Here is a 14,775-nt window from a genome sequence, read left to right on the forward strand (position 1 = left end):
TTTTTTTTAACGTAGTGTAATTTGCTGCCATATAGGCATATGATAGATAGATAAATAGATAGATAATTATCTGTCATGACTGGTGATATATGATCAGAACTGCTGTATGTACTTTCTTTCTGAAAACAAATAACTCCTGGATCTATGACTAATCAAATCCTGCATTTTTTTCTTTCATTCTTTTTCTTTCCTTTCCTTGCAGGATAAAACGCAAAGTCAATCTTTTCTTTTTAGCACATGACAAGTACTAAACTTACAAACCTAGGCAAAGGAAAGCCTTGAGAGTTATCTCTAGTTGTTTGATTCTTTTTTTTTTTTTCTGAATATTGACTGCTATGATTATGGCTTTAACTGTGTATTATTTTGAGTATAAGCTCAAAACAGTTTTTCTTTAAATTACTGTAGTAATTTAAGTGATTAACGCAAAATTACAATAAAAGAAGCAAAGATGCAAAGATGAGAAAAACAAGATTTCTTCCCATCTTTGATCCCCCTCATCTGAATGAAAAGATAGTCACACTCTTGACATATTCTCCCCACTCAGCATACATACATGACCACAAGTAGCGAGACATGAACTGAGTGGTCAGAGCAGGGTAATAAGAGCCAAGACCCCTAAATTCTTGACTGCCTGGAATTTACAATGTGCTATAGTTATGATATGAGGATTCATTAATGTTTAATACAAAGATGACGATTTCAATTTTGACTTCTTGGTTTTATAATGTAAAAAAAAAAATTTTTTTTTTAATCCTTTTGGAATAAAAATCAAAGGCTACAGACTAAAAAATTGGAACAGAATATTCTGGTATTTTTAGAATGGAACATTTCAATTTCTCATTGATGTGTTCCCACAGAAAGTTTTAATTATAACAAACCAACGCTTTCTGTTAAAAATATACTATCAGAAAGCTACTGACCAGGCCTATTTGAGATCTGCTGCTGAGGAGCTCTGCACGAAAACCAGCTTCTCCTACCGGAGGAACAGCGCTGTAGCGCTGCAGTGCACCCCGCTGCTTAACAACTACTTTCATCCTTGGCCCGCAGATGGCAGAATTTTTGCCACAAGGTTTTAGGCACAATTAGGGGTTTGTGATTGCCAGGAAAGGTTTAGCAGGTTTAACACTCGGCGTTTCTTCTGGGCCAGTAACACTATAGATAAAACCACCACGTCTGTGCAATCTCTTATATATTAAGCTCTCGCAATAGAGCATTAAAAAAATTGCCAGTTACTTATTATGGGCAACGTATAGAAATAATGCTGTAAGTGTAAATTCATGAATATAAACAATAATAGCCAGTCCTGCAGCAGAAATATTGAATCCTTCTGATACAGATAATCGGAACTAAGAGGCTGGGGTATGAAAATATGTCTGAATTAAACCTCTGTTGATCATACTGCTGAGATGCAGAGCCACCTGATGGCCATTCTGCAGCGACCTGGATTTAAGGTGCTCTCCCTTGTCCATTCCATCTGTGACAATGAGATAAAAATACCTATTTTAACTGACGTATAAAAAATTCTTCATCTTTATTATTGAAGGCCTACTGGATTTTTGCTATAGTTCAGACATGACCTTTTAATCATACTTGGCAATTCTGACCATCCTGTAATGCTGTGTTCACACAGTGTAACTAGCCAAGGGAGAGAGATGTGCAAGCACCTGACAACAGAAAATGTGGAGAACACTGGCATTTGATCTGATGTAAGAAACAATTTCTTCCCTTGTTTTCTCAGGTCTCTCAGCCAGCAAGCTAATTACTCCTAATTTAGAAATATCAGACCTGAGGATAAAATGGGTCTAATTGCCTAGAGAATTAGAAATGATAACACTGCCTGGCTATTGTCATATGGACAGAGCTGCACCAAATTCAGTGTACAAGTTCCTCAGATATCAAAAAAAAAAAAAAACAAACCACAACAGTGGGATAGATGTTTTCAATTCTGTGACTAGCTACTCACACTTGACTAGCAGCCTTCCAGTATCTGAAGGGGGCCTACAAGGATGCTGGGGAGGGACTCTTCATCAGGGACTGTAGTGACAGGACAAGGGGTAACGGGTTCAAACTTAAACAGGGGAAGTTTAGATTGGATACAAGGAAGAAATTCTTTACTGAGAGGGTGGTGAGGCACTGGAATGGGTTGCCCAGGGAGGTTGTGAATGCTCCATCCTTGGCGGTGTTCAAGGCCAGGTTGGATGAGGCCTTGGGTGGCATGGTTTAGTGTGGGGTGTCCCTGCCCATGGAAGGGGGGTTGGAACTAGATGATCTCAAGGTCCTTTCCAACTCTAACTATTCTATGATTCTATGATTCTATGACTCCTAATTCTGCCGTGTTTACATGGCTCCATTAGTGTAATTCAGCTTCCACAGTTTTAATAAAGCTTTAAGAGAAGTTAAATTGGTATAATATAATTAATAATGCAGTGGTTCTACAGCACTCTAAAATAAGAAGGTTGCTTTAAGAAGGAAAGAGTGAAGGCTTTCCTAATTGGGTAAGGCATCTTGCTACAATGAATGCTAGTATTACTGCTGTTATTGAACTGTTTTCAATCTGCTGCTCAATGAAAACCTAAATGTAAGTTCCAAAGAAGTAACTCCTACCAGTATGAAGTAACATGGATTATAAACTGTTAGCGATTCTTTTCTCTTCCGCCATGAATACTGATTGTGCTGGTCTGTGGGTTGAAGATCAGGCATTGAACTACTGGTTTCACAAAGCAAAGTATTTCCCTTGCTGTTTTAACTCAAAGTGAGTCACAGAGAACCAGAATTCCCCACAGAATCCAGAGTAATGCCAAAGAAGTATATTTGTTGTAAAACTGAAGAGCCTGAACCCAAAATATCTTTTATGAGAAGTCACTGTATGAATTCAGTGGATGACTCTCCATCTTCCACTGGATATACTTATTACAGAAGCCCTGACAGATCTCCTGGCTTGAAATGAAAATACAACTATGTGAACAAAAAACAAGGGAGTGAACAGGCAAAACTGATTAAGGCAGAGGATGAATGAGGATGTACCTTTTATCAAGGGAAAATGAATTTTTAACTGAAAGTTAGATTACTATAAAAAACTCAAACAGTTGAGGACAAGAATGGACAATTGTTAATTTCAAGGGGTGAACGTAATGCTCACCAACAAAATGGGGAGCTATAGCATGTTTAAAGAAAGATTGACTTACGTGCCCAAGACACTATAGTTCAGTACATTGAAAAATCCATCAGGTGCATGTAAAGAAATTTAAACAATAAAGGAATGTTGTTTTAATCTTTTATTCTAACCCTTAAGCATGACAGCAGAATTTCTTGCCATTCAATCCAATAGAAAAAAGATTAATGCCATAAAGCATCACAGAGAATTAAATCTATTATAGCTGAATTCTCTTCATTCATATGTGCCTGCTGTTCTACTAGCTGTGTATTAAGTAAAAGAGTCATAATGCTAACAAAATTAATAAAAATCAAGGGATATAATGGGTCACAGCTCAGCTTCCCTGGAATCAAGAAAATATTGGCAATATGTTTTGTAAAAAACAAACAAAAAAAAAAATCAGTTCCATAAAGTATCTAGAATTCAGACTATCATTTAAGCAGTCTTGTAACTGTTAAACTAAAAGCTCTTGTTTGAGTGCTGAGGCCTGATTTACAATTATGCTGAGAAGCCTGTACTCTCATTAACTTTTAACAGCATTGCAGGTATTCAGCATTTCTAAAAATCAGGCCTTAGAGCATTCACAAAAAGCCGACAATGTAGAAAACTGATGCTACTTGGAAGTGACTGAGACAGACACTGAGCAGTGCAACACCTCCTTACAAGCTGAAAAAAGTAATTATGCGCAGTATCACCCATCAGTACACTCTCATATTTTGGGAAGTTTGGGGAATCAGTGTGGGTCCTGGCATTAACCACAACAACACCAGTGGCTTAACAGCTTTATTCCTGGCCCAAATGTAGAGATTACAGTGTTCTGGGTGATGTTTTGCCATACTTCCTTACTCTCTTGACCATTCCCACAATATAAACTAGATGGAAGAAGACGGGAAAACAAGCATAAGCTGTAAGATTGCCTCTTTCTTCAGCGTTCAGCACAAATTTATGGACAGATGAGCAGATTTATAAACAACTCTTCTGCTTTGTTTAGCTTCCAAATAAGTTACTTTTTTTACCGTAAACCATGTCTCTTTCATCATAAGAGATGCCTCTGAAACTTTCTCTGAAGTTGGTAGATCTGTTGATTGTTCCTGGCAGTCTAGCATAGGAATAGTGTCAACATGAAGGTTATGCATCTGTGCTTCACTTCACACACTGGACACAATCAACCAAGACATTTCCGTATCAGTGCTGCTGTAGCTCTTCTCTTTTCCACTGTAAATATTAGCACCATCAACTGGAACCAGTGAATATACATACTATTTGCAAAACAATAACCTGTCAATTAGCTATATTGTGTTTCTGGCTACCTGTTTTTGTCAACGAAGAATTACACTAAATTGATCTAACACTAACCTTCCACTAAATCTTTATCTAAAGCAACTAAATTTTAGTCTGCATAGGGACTATCCATTCCTTCTTGAACAGTTACTGTACAAAAAGGTGTTTATTATACAGTCATATTTGTTTGAATAATCCCCTTAGATCTCAGAAGAACCCAAATGGGTTTGATCCAGAAATTCAGTAATCTATTCTGAAATGTAGTGCCTAATGTTCTGTGGAACTCAGTCCTAACACAATTATTCACTCCAGCAGGATGCTAACAATTGTTTGGAGCAGATAACTAAACCCCTTGCTGATACTGAACTAAATCACAACCACTTGTATTGCAAGGGTTTCAGTCATGGATTGATTGCCATGTGTGCTGGCTCAAGGGACCCATGCAAATCTTAATGGATGTCAACAACCACTGACAGCACTGGGGACTTTAATAAATAAAAAGAATGGTTCTGAAGACCGTTGAAAAAACTGTCTGCAGCTAATGGGTCTGACTACGTTAGTCTGAATCACAAAATGAGTCTGACTAGAAAAAACACACTTTACACATCAAATTCCTTATGACATACCTTTGAAATGGCAACAATGATCAATATACCTCACATGGTGAGATTTCCCATAACTGGGAAATGGCATGTATGAGCTAAGTGCTATAATCTCAAAGAATAGCAATTCCACAGTGAGAAACTATAATGCTAAGAAAAATTCTGAATCCTTAATATGCTTTTATTTATTTACACCCTGAACTGCTGGTTGTTGATCCAACTAACAGGCTGCTATATAAGAAATTTACTCTGACCCAGTCTTCAAATAGATTCCAGGAGAAACAGTCAAACACCATTTGATAAATGGCCATAAAGTGCAAAAAAGAAAGAAATTGTAAGGAAGGGCTGTTCTATCCAAACACACACAATAATACAGCAATCAGATGGTGAAGCAATATCAAAATAGTAGTATCACACATTTTAATACAGACACTCTTTAATACAGACAGAATTAATCAGCTGAAGATTATGCTGAATTTTTTTACTGCCACTTTCTCTTCTTGCTTATCTACCTACTGAGTTTTTTCACAGCTGTCTTTACCCAGGGTAACAATATTAATGCCAAAGCAGTACCTATAAGCAGCTATCTGGAAGCAGCAGTATTTTCTAAACGATAAAGTCACTCCTATTCTCCCTGCTTTCTTCGCAGTATTTCCTCCTGCAAGGGAGGAAAAAGCAAGGGAGTGCGCTTGCTTGCTCATCATTCTTGCTGCTCTAAACAACTGAGATAGCTTTGCTCTTCTGCACCAGCAGTTCTGCTCATGAACACTGACACTGAATTTCCTTTTTTAGACAGCAAGGACGCAGACTTTCTTCCTCTTCTCCCTCCCTCTGCCTCCCCTCCCCCTCCTACAGTCTTTGCTGTGCCCTCATCTTACCTTCAAGAGCAGAAGAAATCCATGCTGCAGTTTTTTTCCTCGTTAGCAACTCTATGGCAACAGCAGCTCTAAGGCAGCAGTCTTTATGGTTCTCACTCTTCTCTCTTTCCTTCTGCATAAAGATACACAGTAAATCAGCAAAGACAATTCTGATGTGATGTAAATTAACAAACATAATTCCAGTGTGCTCCTGGGGGTACAAACTTGTATTCCCAGAAGAGCTGAATGTTTGCAATGTAAATGAACAGTAAAGGAGATCAGAGAACTCCTTTTGGGTAATAAACTGAAAATCATACTTGTGGTAACTCAGTTTTCATGGACAGAAATGTGGAAAAAAGAAAAAAAAAAAGTCTGAGTTTAAGATACACAAAATATCACATCCAAATTAAGTCCTGAAACTTGACTGAGTCTTTATTTGTTATTGACATATAGATTAAATCAGTGGTTTGTTTGTTATATTCCTACTGAAATAAAAGGAATAAAGTCATACAAGATCTTGTAGTCTCATAACCCATAGAAAAGTGTATATCAAAATATATTTAAAAATGGTAACACAAACTACAGAGGACAAAAGGCAAGCAAAATAAAAATATCGGTAACTGGGTTGTTACCGAGTACTGTAGTATCTGCCTGCTTAGCAATTAGCATTTTTCTGACTTTGCTACTTTTAAATTAATTAGAAGAATGAGTCACAAATAAATGTTGAAAATGATAGCAAATAAACCACTCCTTAAGACTGAGAAACAATTATTACCAGAAGCTTTTAAAGTACCTAGCACAAGATAAAACTGCTTTGAATAGAGGCATATATTTGTTCTTTATTTATTTATTTTTTAAAAAAAGCCAGTAAATTATGATCTAGTCACTTTTCAATACATGCATGAAATAAATGAACCAATATATTCTGAAATCCAGCATGAACTCTCATTTCTGTCTCCTGCTGTGTAAAGAACAAAGGTTTCTGGCCACTGCCAATTGCTGTGACATGGCATGTTAAAGTGCATGCCCTAGATTAGCACAAGCAATGCCACAGTTACTCCTGGCTAAAATGTGATTACCTGTATCCTGTGTGTGCTTCCATCAGTGCATGTCCACACTTGTTTGTGTCATTGGACCTCAGGAAAATGTGGGTAGCTGTTCCTGGAAGTAACCAGAGATGAAAAGAATTAATTCCCAACTATCCTGCAACTTATATATTTATTTTTGTCTCATTTGGTAGTATAGTATATTAGCACACAAAATAATATATAATAGCATTCTGGGATAAAGTGCTAACAATTGGGACTAAGGACTGTCTTGCAGAGGCTTTATAACACTAAAAAGAAACCCCAAATAGCAGAACAGAACAGCTACAAGACAGTTCCTTAGCAGGCCATTGGGCAGCTTAAGCTTCTTAGGCACATATTCCTGACCCAATCATAACAATAACAAGTGACTACAACACCTAAAGAGAAAAGCCTTGTTATATTTTTCATCCCAAAAAATCTCAGAAGGATTAACAAACCAAAAAAACCCATATGATTAAACAAGTTGCAATGTTTCTCTTGATGAATTTTTTAAATTTTAACCCAGGTAGAACCTCAGCTTCACACCCAGTACTGGCTGCTTTGTAGTCTGAAGTGCAGCACATCATGCAACCAGTCCCAGCCTTAAACAGTTTATAATCTAAGATACGCTTCAAAGAGGGGATATTGTAATTTCCATCTTACAGGCAGGTGAAACAAGGGCACAAAACTGAAACTAGTTGTCACTAGTTTCATATTAAGCCAGTATCAGTGACAGAAACAAACCTCAGGGAATCTGAGCTATAGTTACGTGCAGAAATGAACAGTCTCTATTTTCTTTCAAAAAGTAAAGCTTAGTAGAAAACCTGCAGTTTGTAGAAATTAAGATTTCCCTTGAGACACTACTTTGTACTATACAGCTCATTTTATTAATGACAAAGTATTTCTCTTTAGTGTTAACATTTAAATGTTGCAATGAGCTCTATAAACTGCAAAATACTGTTTTGGAGGTTAAAATGCTCTGCTAGAAAAGGACGAAGAGACTTTATTTAACACACAAGGCTGAATACAGACAGAAAGAGCTTCTGTTAAAGAACAATGAAGTAATTTTTATGATATCTTACTCCTGCTGTTCAGGGAAGAACATATTTTAAATATTCTAACGATAAAGGCCTGTAAGACACTCATGCCAAAGCTTTCTGTGCAATTCTGTATCAGTTGATACAACCTAGGCATTTTGTTGTTTCTAATCTGAAATGGGCCGTCAGAACTCACAGCACTGTATGCATACCCTGAAGAGCACTGAGTGTTTGCTCTGATGTCTAAAAGTGCAATTTACATGCAATTTACACACAACAGAGTTGTATGACTTGGTCTCATCAGTCAGGACATAGCGCATCTATCATGGTAAGCATATCTACACCACACATTAGAGACTGTTATTTTTTTACCACAAACTCTGGCCCTGTGAATATATTCCTGTAAAATCAATGAACTGCTTGGCCCTGGTGGTGTTTTCATTTTGGGCTTGGTTCACACGCATTAGTTCCTCCTACTAGTAACATAACATTCAACTTTTTTATCAATGAAGAAAGGTGCTCAAAATTAAATCCAGAGAATCGGCCTGCCTGTAGTGGCTGTTTCAAAAATTAAACAATTGAAGCTCAGCAATTAAAAAGCTCAGGCTTTGTCAGTGGATTCTAAATTGATTAACCATCAGCATAAATAACTTTACATAGACAATTAACCAGTATGAGAAGGAAACATGTTTTCCTCAAAAGAATACATAAGCTTATATTTACCTTTCTCTCCAAATTGGAAAAAATGTTCTTTGCAGACTGTTAAACAGCAATACACAACATGTACTATTTCATGGTGGCACGGAAGTCTTCCAATTGACTTAAAAAATGAATGCAACCACAGTGCTCTGCCAGGATGTTATCAGCAGCTGACACCTGCTTAATCTCTCAAGCTTTCTTTACTTTTGTAATGAAGGAACAAACTACCTTGAAAGTACACATGAAACTTCTATCAAAGATTGTTAAGCCTCCTACCATTAATGATCTCCAAGTTTTTCAAGCTTTTGACCACACAACCTCCAAGGTAAATACTATCATCCCTGTTTTACAGAGGAGAAAACTGGAGTGCAGAAAGAGCTCTCATTCCAATAAAAGGCAATGGTGAGTCTCTAATGTCATCTGCTCAATTTTAGTGCTACAATTACATGTCTGCGGTCACACTGGGAGTCTGTAACAAAACAGAGAACAGAGCTAAGCTGACTCCATGTCTTGGGCCTGACTACTAGCCTCAAAAACTGCAAGAAAGAATCTAATCACTCAATCAAGGAGAACATTCGAGACCTAAAACTATAACATGGAGAGGAGTGAATGACTAAGAAAATCAGTGAAAGAAAAGTACATTTCCATTTCAAATATTTGGTTTGGGATTTTATTGTGCCAACGTTCTTATTACCAGAAGAGTTACTAAAATTACAAGACCACCATAAGTGATCCCATATGATAGTTTTCTTACTTTCATACTTATTTAAGGAATTAACAGTAATTTACATATTTCTCCTAAGAAAGGACAAGGGGGAATGGCTTTAATCTGAAAGAGTAGACTCTTCACTGTGATGGTGGTGAGGCGCTGGAACAAGTTGCCCAGAAAAGCTGTGGCTGCCTCATCCCTGGCAGTGTCCAAGGCTGGACAGGGCTTTGAGCAACCCGGTCTAGTGAAAGGTGTTCCTGCCCATGGCAGGGGTTGGAACTAGATGATCTTTGAGGTCTCTTCAAACCTGAAGTAAATGGGAAATGTTACAAGTCCAAAGGCCAGAGGATGAAACCGTATGTACCTATTATAAAAATAAGTATTTAACTTCCCTTAGTTCTTTAGATTTTTGAACCTTTGAGACAGGGTTGAGAATACCATGCTTCTCTGAGGCCCCAGAACGTTTCTGCTACTTCCTCTCAGCAGCAGGTTACAAGAACTTTCCCACTGTATAAAAACCAAACCATCTTGGTTAAATTCATCGAAAACTTCATTATTCCAGAATAATAACTTCAGAACTCTGAAGGCGCTAAGGTCACAACAACTCTGAATTAAAGCTTCAGACTCTAAGAGGAGATGAATTAATGGATGAGTAACCATAAATACAGAATTCTCCCAACTTTGTTGTTTGGTTGTTCGTTTTTTTTTTAAGCAAGTAAATTAATCTTACATAGATTAACAAATGAATATCATCAAGAAAAATAAATCTTACTTAAAATGAGAGAACTTGAGCCAAGAAACAAAACTATGCAAAACTTCAGCAGGAACACTCCTTGGAGACTTGCGCTCAAAGCAATTAGGAAGCACAAGCCACAAACCACCATGCATACATTTCAGACAAATGAATCAGCTGGTCAGCAAGAGGTCCTATCCACCCTGTATCTTCTGTGCCAGTCTGAATATCTTGAAAGACTTAACATGTGGGATAATTAAATTAACTAAAGCAGCTTAAGTCCCACTGGCTTTCTATAGTGCTTGGCTCCTAAATCATCTAAACATTTTTGAAAATGCTCCTTGTTGGTCTAGCGCACAACTATTCAGTGAGACAAAACTTCAACTGGGAGAGGAAATTCTGTGTCTGGATGCACTTACAATTCATTCAACAAAGACATCACTGAGATTTTCCAACACAAGTTTGATATGTTATAAAGGGTAGCAATATCTATCAGAGCATAACAAAGTTGTAAAATAGCTTTAGAAAAGGATGACAAAACCAGCCTAGTAGCTTAATGTCCTTAAGTCATCATTATGTGGATTTCCAATCGCACCATGATACTAAGGAATACAAAGCAAGCTTTCTCAGTGCATTGAAAACACTGCATCTTCTACATTCTTACTATTTTGTTTGTTTAGATTATAATTTCAGTGGAATGATCACCAACAAAAAAAAAAAAAAAAAAAAAAAAAAACAACCAAAAAAACAGGCATAAAATAACATTAATGAAATCCTGTGACTCCATTTAAATAACAAGCATGGGACTCCTGGATTTTTGCTTTCTCTCTCCCCTAGAGGTTTTCCAAAATCTTTCTTATCCACTCCTACGTTTGAGGAAGCATACTTCTGTTTAGGCAAGATGCTTTGGAGTGATGAACTGAAAAACACTACTTCTTGCTAACAACACTAACAAATCATCATGAAAGTGACCTACAGTGAGTAAACTGTTTGTTTACAATTACTTTCTTTGACCTGCTAGTTGTGACAAACAAGTAATATACAGTAGGTACTCTAGCATCAGACTTGCAAATGCAGAAGAGAAACTCGGGATCTTCCAGGTTTCCCATGAAGTACCTGACAGTTTCACAGGAAATTCAAATCATGGTATGAGATTTCTAAAAGGAAATTTCTGAGATCTCCTAATGCAAACTGTGTCATCGCCTTTGCCAGAAAATTGATGAGCAGGGAATGCTCAACTGAGGCTCAGTTTCAGGAGGTGTCAGCTCCTACTGCTTTCTTTAGATACATCACTCTTTACTTCAATCTGCATGAATAATGACTGGAAACCCAGCTGCTAAACCAGCTAGTCCATCTGCTACCCCCTGTTAATAAACATATAATTATGTTCACTCTCACTAAAGAGCTCATGAGTCACTACAGTTGTCTTTTGGGGAGACATCTACTGAAGTATATTACATGGACATAAAAATGTGGATCCTATCTTTAGTAGCACAGACATATTAGTGTCTTTTTGGTATCTCTTCTGCCTGATGATAGCACGAACGTGGTCCTTAAGGAGCAAGTTTTCAGCTGAGATTGCTCTAGAAAGCTTAATAAGATTTAAAGCCAGGGGGCTTTAAATCCCAGTGTCAACCCAAGATTTTTGTTAGTGACAAAATCTGACCTTTTGATACCTCCTGCTATGATGCTTCATATTCAGAACACAAACACAGCTTTGCCACCACCAGTCTAAAAATACACAAATTAGACAAGAGCTCACCAATGAAATGGTTTTTTACCCTACTATATCTGAAAAGCTATCTCTCAAACACTGTATTCAGGTACACAGTGTTTTAAAGAGCGCAAAATGTCAAAACTTTTTCTTGTAGTACAGTTAGGGTCACCGCTAGGACAACAATCCTGTATTTCTGCTACTTTGTTTCACAAAAATAAAAGAGGACTGATTCAGTGTTTCCAACCCTTTGCCTATATGAAGGTAATGAAACAAAATTTCTTTCCTCTTTTCATTTGTGAAACAAGGCAATGATTTTCATTGGAGGAACCACCAGATGCCTTTCCTCTTCTCCTTTGATGTGGAACATCCATATGAAACCCATGATTTGTTTCTTGAAACGTAATTTCATAGTTCCAGTCACACAAAACGTAAGGCAACTAGAGAGCATCTGACAAGAGGCCACCTGGCTGAGGACTGTCTGATGCCATAGCAGTGCATTAAAATAATGAGCCAGAGCAAACAACATGGCCAACTAATCAGATTTGTCGAACTCTGCCATGACCATGTGGCAGGAGATACCAATATGGTCACAGTCTTTTCCTTATATATTATCATCAGGTAAATCACAGATGACCAAAATCCTCAGAGACATGGAAGTTTCAAGCTCCTCAAGGAGTGGCCAGTGGTCAGGAGCTCTGCAGGGCACATAGTGCTGTTTGCCTTCATAGTTGCCTAATGTCTGCATAAAGAAATCTTGGCATCTGCCTGAGAAGCTACCTGTTATCATAAAAATCCATTAAAAAATTGTCGCTTGATTGAAGCTAATGGTAAAAAAAAAATAATTCTAAGGGGTTTTGAGGGGGCTGAAGGGTTTTGTTTGGTTTTGCTTTGTTGTGTTTGTTTGGGTTTGTTTTTTTTTTTTGTTGTTGTGTATTTATTTTTTGTTTGGTTTGAATTTTATTTTTTTTTAAGGGATGGAGTTTCGTTAAGTAAAACAAGACTTGCAGCAAATTAGAGCAATGGGAGCAGTTTCTCCTATAATTATCCTTAAAGAAAGCTAGGAAAGCCTTGTTAGTTAAAAACTTTTATCAAAACCAAACCTTCAAAGTGATTTGGATACACAAGTATCAGAAATTACATTAATTTCTTTGCAAGAAAAGATAAACTAGATGCTTGTTTCTAAGATGACAAATGCTTTTTAAAAAGACATTTAAAATTCGTGGAAAAGGATGGCTTGCCTTCCTGAAATTCCCATGGTAAGAAATCTTTTCCACTCAAGGTTTGAAAATATACTAAGACCCAATCATAAGAAGTATATATATTCCACAGCTTTCTTAATAAATGTTCAAGACCCTTAATTAAAACAAATATTCAGTAATATTATTTTTTTCTCTTTAGACCCAAAGTAATTTTTAATGGGAAACCTAAGTGTGCCACCTTAAAAAAACACAAACGTGTTCATGAACAAACCTGTGTTCCTGTTCCTTCTTCAGAACATCCTGTTCTCTTTTACAACCAGAGGTTTAATAGTCCACACAAACTGCTATCATTCATTTGAAAAGGCTTCTGGTTATTATTGCTTGACTGTCTAAATTGCAAATACAAGAAGCATCTTCAATATTTTCTACCCAGTATGGGTGGACAAAACCTGAAAGGATTACGATGGATTGACAGAGGAGCTGCATTTACATAATTTATCTGGGATATTGATAAGTGTTGCACTATTGCTACAGATCATATTGCCCCAGGAGGGGCTTACCATAGGAAGAGCTGATGTACATTAAGTCTTTCAGTTACCCTTTATGGATATTCTAGATGGTTCTAGACAATTTACAATATTCTAGACAAGTAAAGGGCTGAGTTTTTCAAGCACTGCCTCCATTTCTCCATACATAATCACTATGGAAACAAGTTTGAGAAGTGACACCCATGAACCCATTAGAGTTGTCACAAATTATTGCTTACAATTTATGTTATTTGCCTACACAAGAAATATTGATGAACAGATTATTGTAAAACCCGAGAAGAGCATTAGAAAGATCAATATTTTTTCTACAGCAGCATGAAAGCAACGGGCACAATCACCGATCATTTAATTTTCCTTACTGCTTTATTTTGGGCGGCACTAACCTTTACATTAGCCTCGACAGGTTGTTTTTCGCGGACATGGCTATACTGTGAAGTGCGGCATACCACAGCACCGCGTTTCCAGCAGCGCCCTGAAGACCACCCCGCCTGTCTCCTGCAAATACTCTCCAAATACGCCTTCACTCCCTATAGGAATCATCCCGCTTCAACACGCCTCTAGATAGACGGGTATGCTTCAGCTCGCTGCCTCCGCAGCCCCAGGCGGGCTGAGCGCCTGCCCTGCCGGCCGCTTCACTGCGGTGCCGGTTTCCATACAAATCCGCCCAGTGCCTAAGAGGGCTGGGGCCGAGCATGGAGCCGTCAAGCGCCACCATGTTTCCCCCTCACCTCACTGATCCGCGGCCCCCTCGCTAACTAGCCCAGACTCAGCCCCTTCCTGCCCCTCACCAGAAAGCGAGGAGGGAGAATTCAGGTTGTTCTGCCTGGCAGGGAAGAAGGAGCCATTTCGGGGGGGGGGGAGGGGAAGGGCTAACTCGGCAGCCCAGGCGCCAGCCCCTGCTCGCCTCTGCCATTCCCTGACTCCAGGCAGCGGGGCTTTAAAAGTAACCGACATGGCGGGGGAACTGCAGACATGACAGAGCCGCTCTATCCGCCCGAACAGCTGCCTCAATGCCCACTCCGTCACCCTTCAGCCCGGCTGCCTGCCCCGCCAGGCCCGGCACTCCCGCGCCCCCTCCTCTCTCATTCCCTCCCCCGCCGCGCTCCCCCTCCCTCGTGCTGCAGCAGGGGCCGGAGCGGTAAACCCCGTGCGCAGGAATGAGCGCGGGGGGG

General features: G+C 38.5%; 1 long non-coding RNA gene across 1 annotated transcript; it reads right to left on the reverse strand.

The window, feature by feature from the left end:
• Positions 1-3,160: 3,160 nt before the first annotated feature.
• Positions 3,161-14,726, reverse strand: LOC308223976. The gene is made up of 4 exons (XR_013957444.1): positions 13,987-14,726; positions 6,974-7,055; positions 5,916-6,027; positions 3,161-4,369 (listed from the first exon to the last, which is right to left on the reverse strand). It is a non-coding gene; the product is annotated as an uncharacterized lncRNA (long non-coding RNA).
• Between the last annotated feature and the right edge of the window lie 49 nt (positions 14,727-14,775).

This window comes from Psittacula echo, assembly GCF_963264785.1.
Source record: "Psittacula echo genome assembly, chromosome: 7".
NCBI lineage: Eukaryota > Metazoa > Chordata > Aves > Psittaciformes > Psittacidae > Psittacula > Psittacula echo.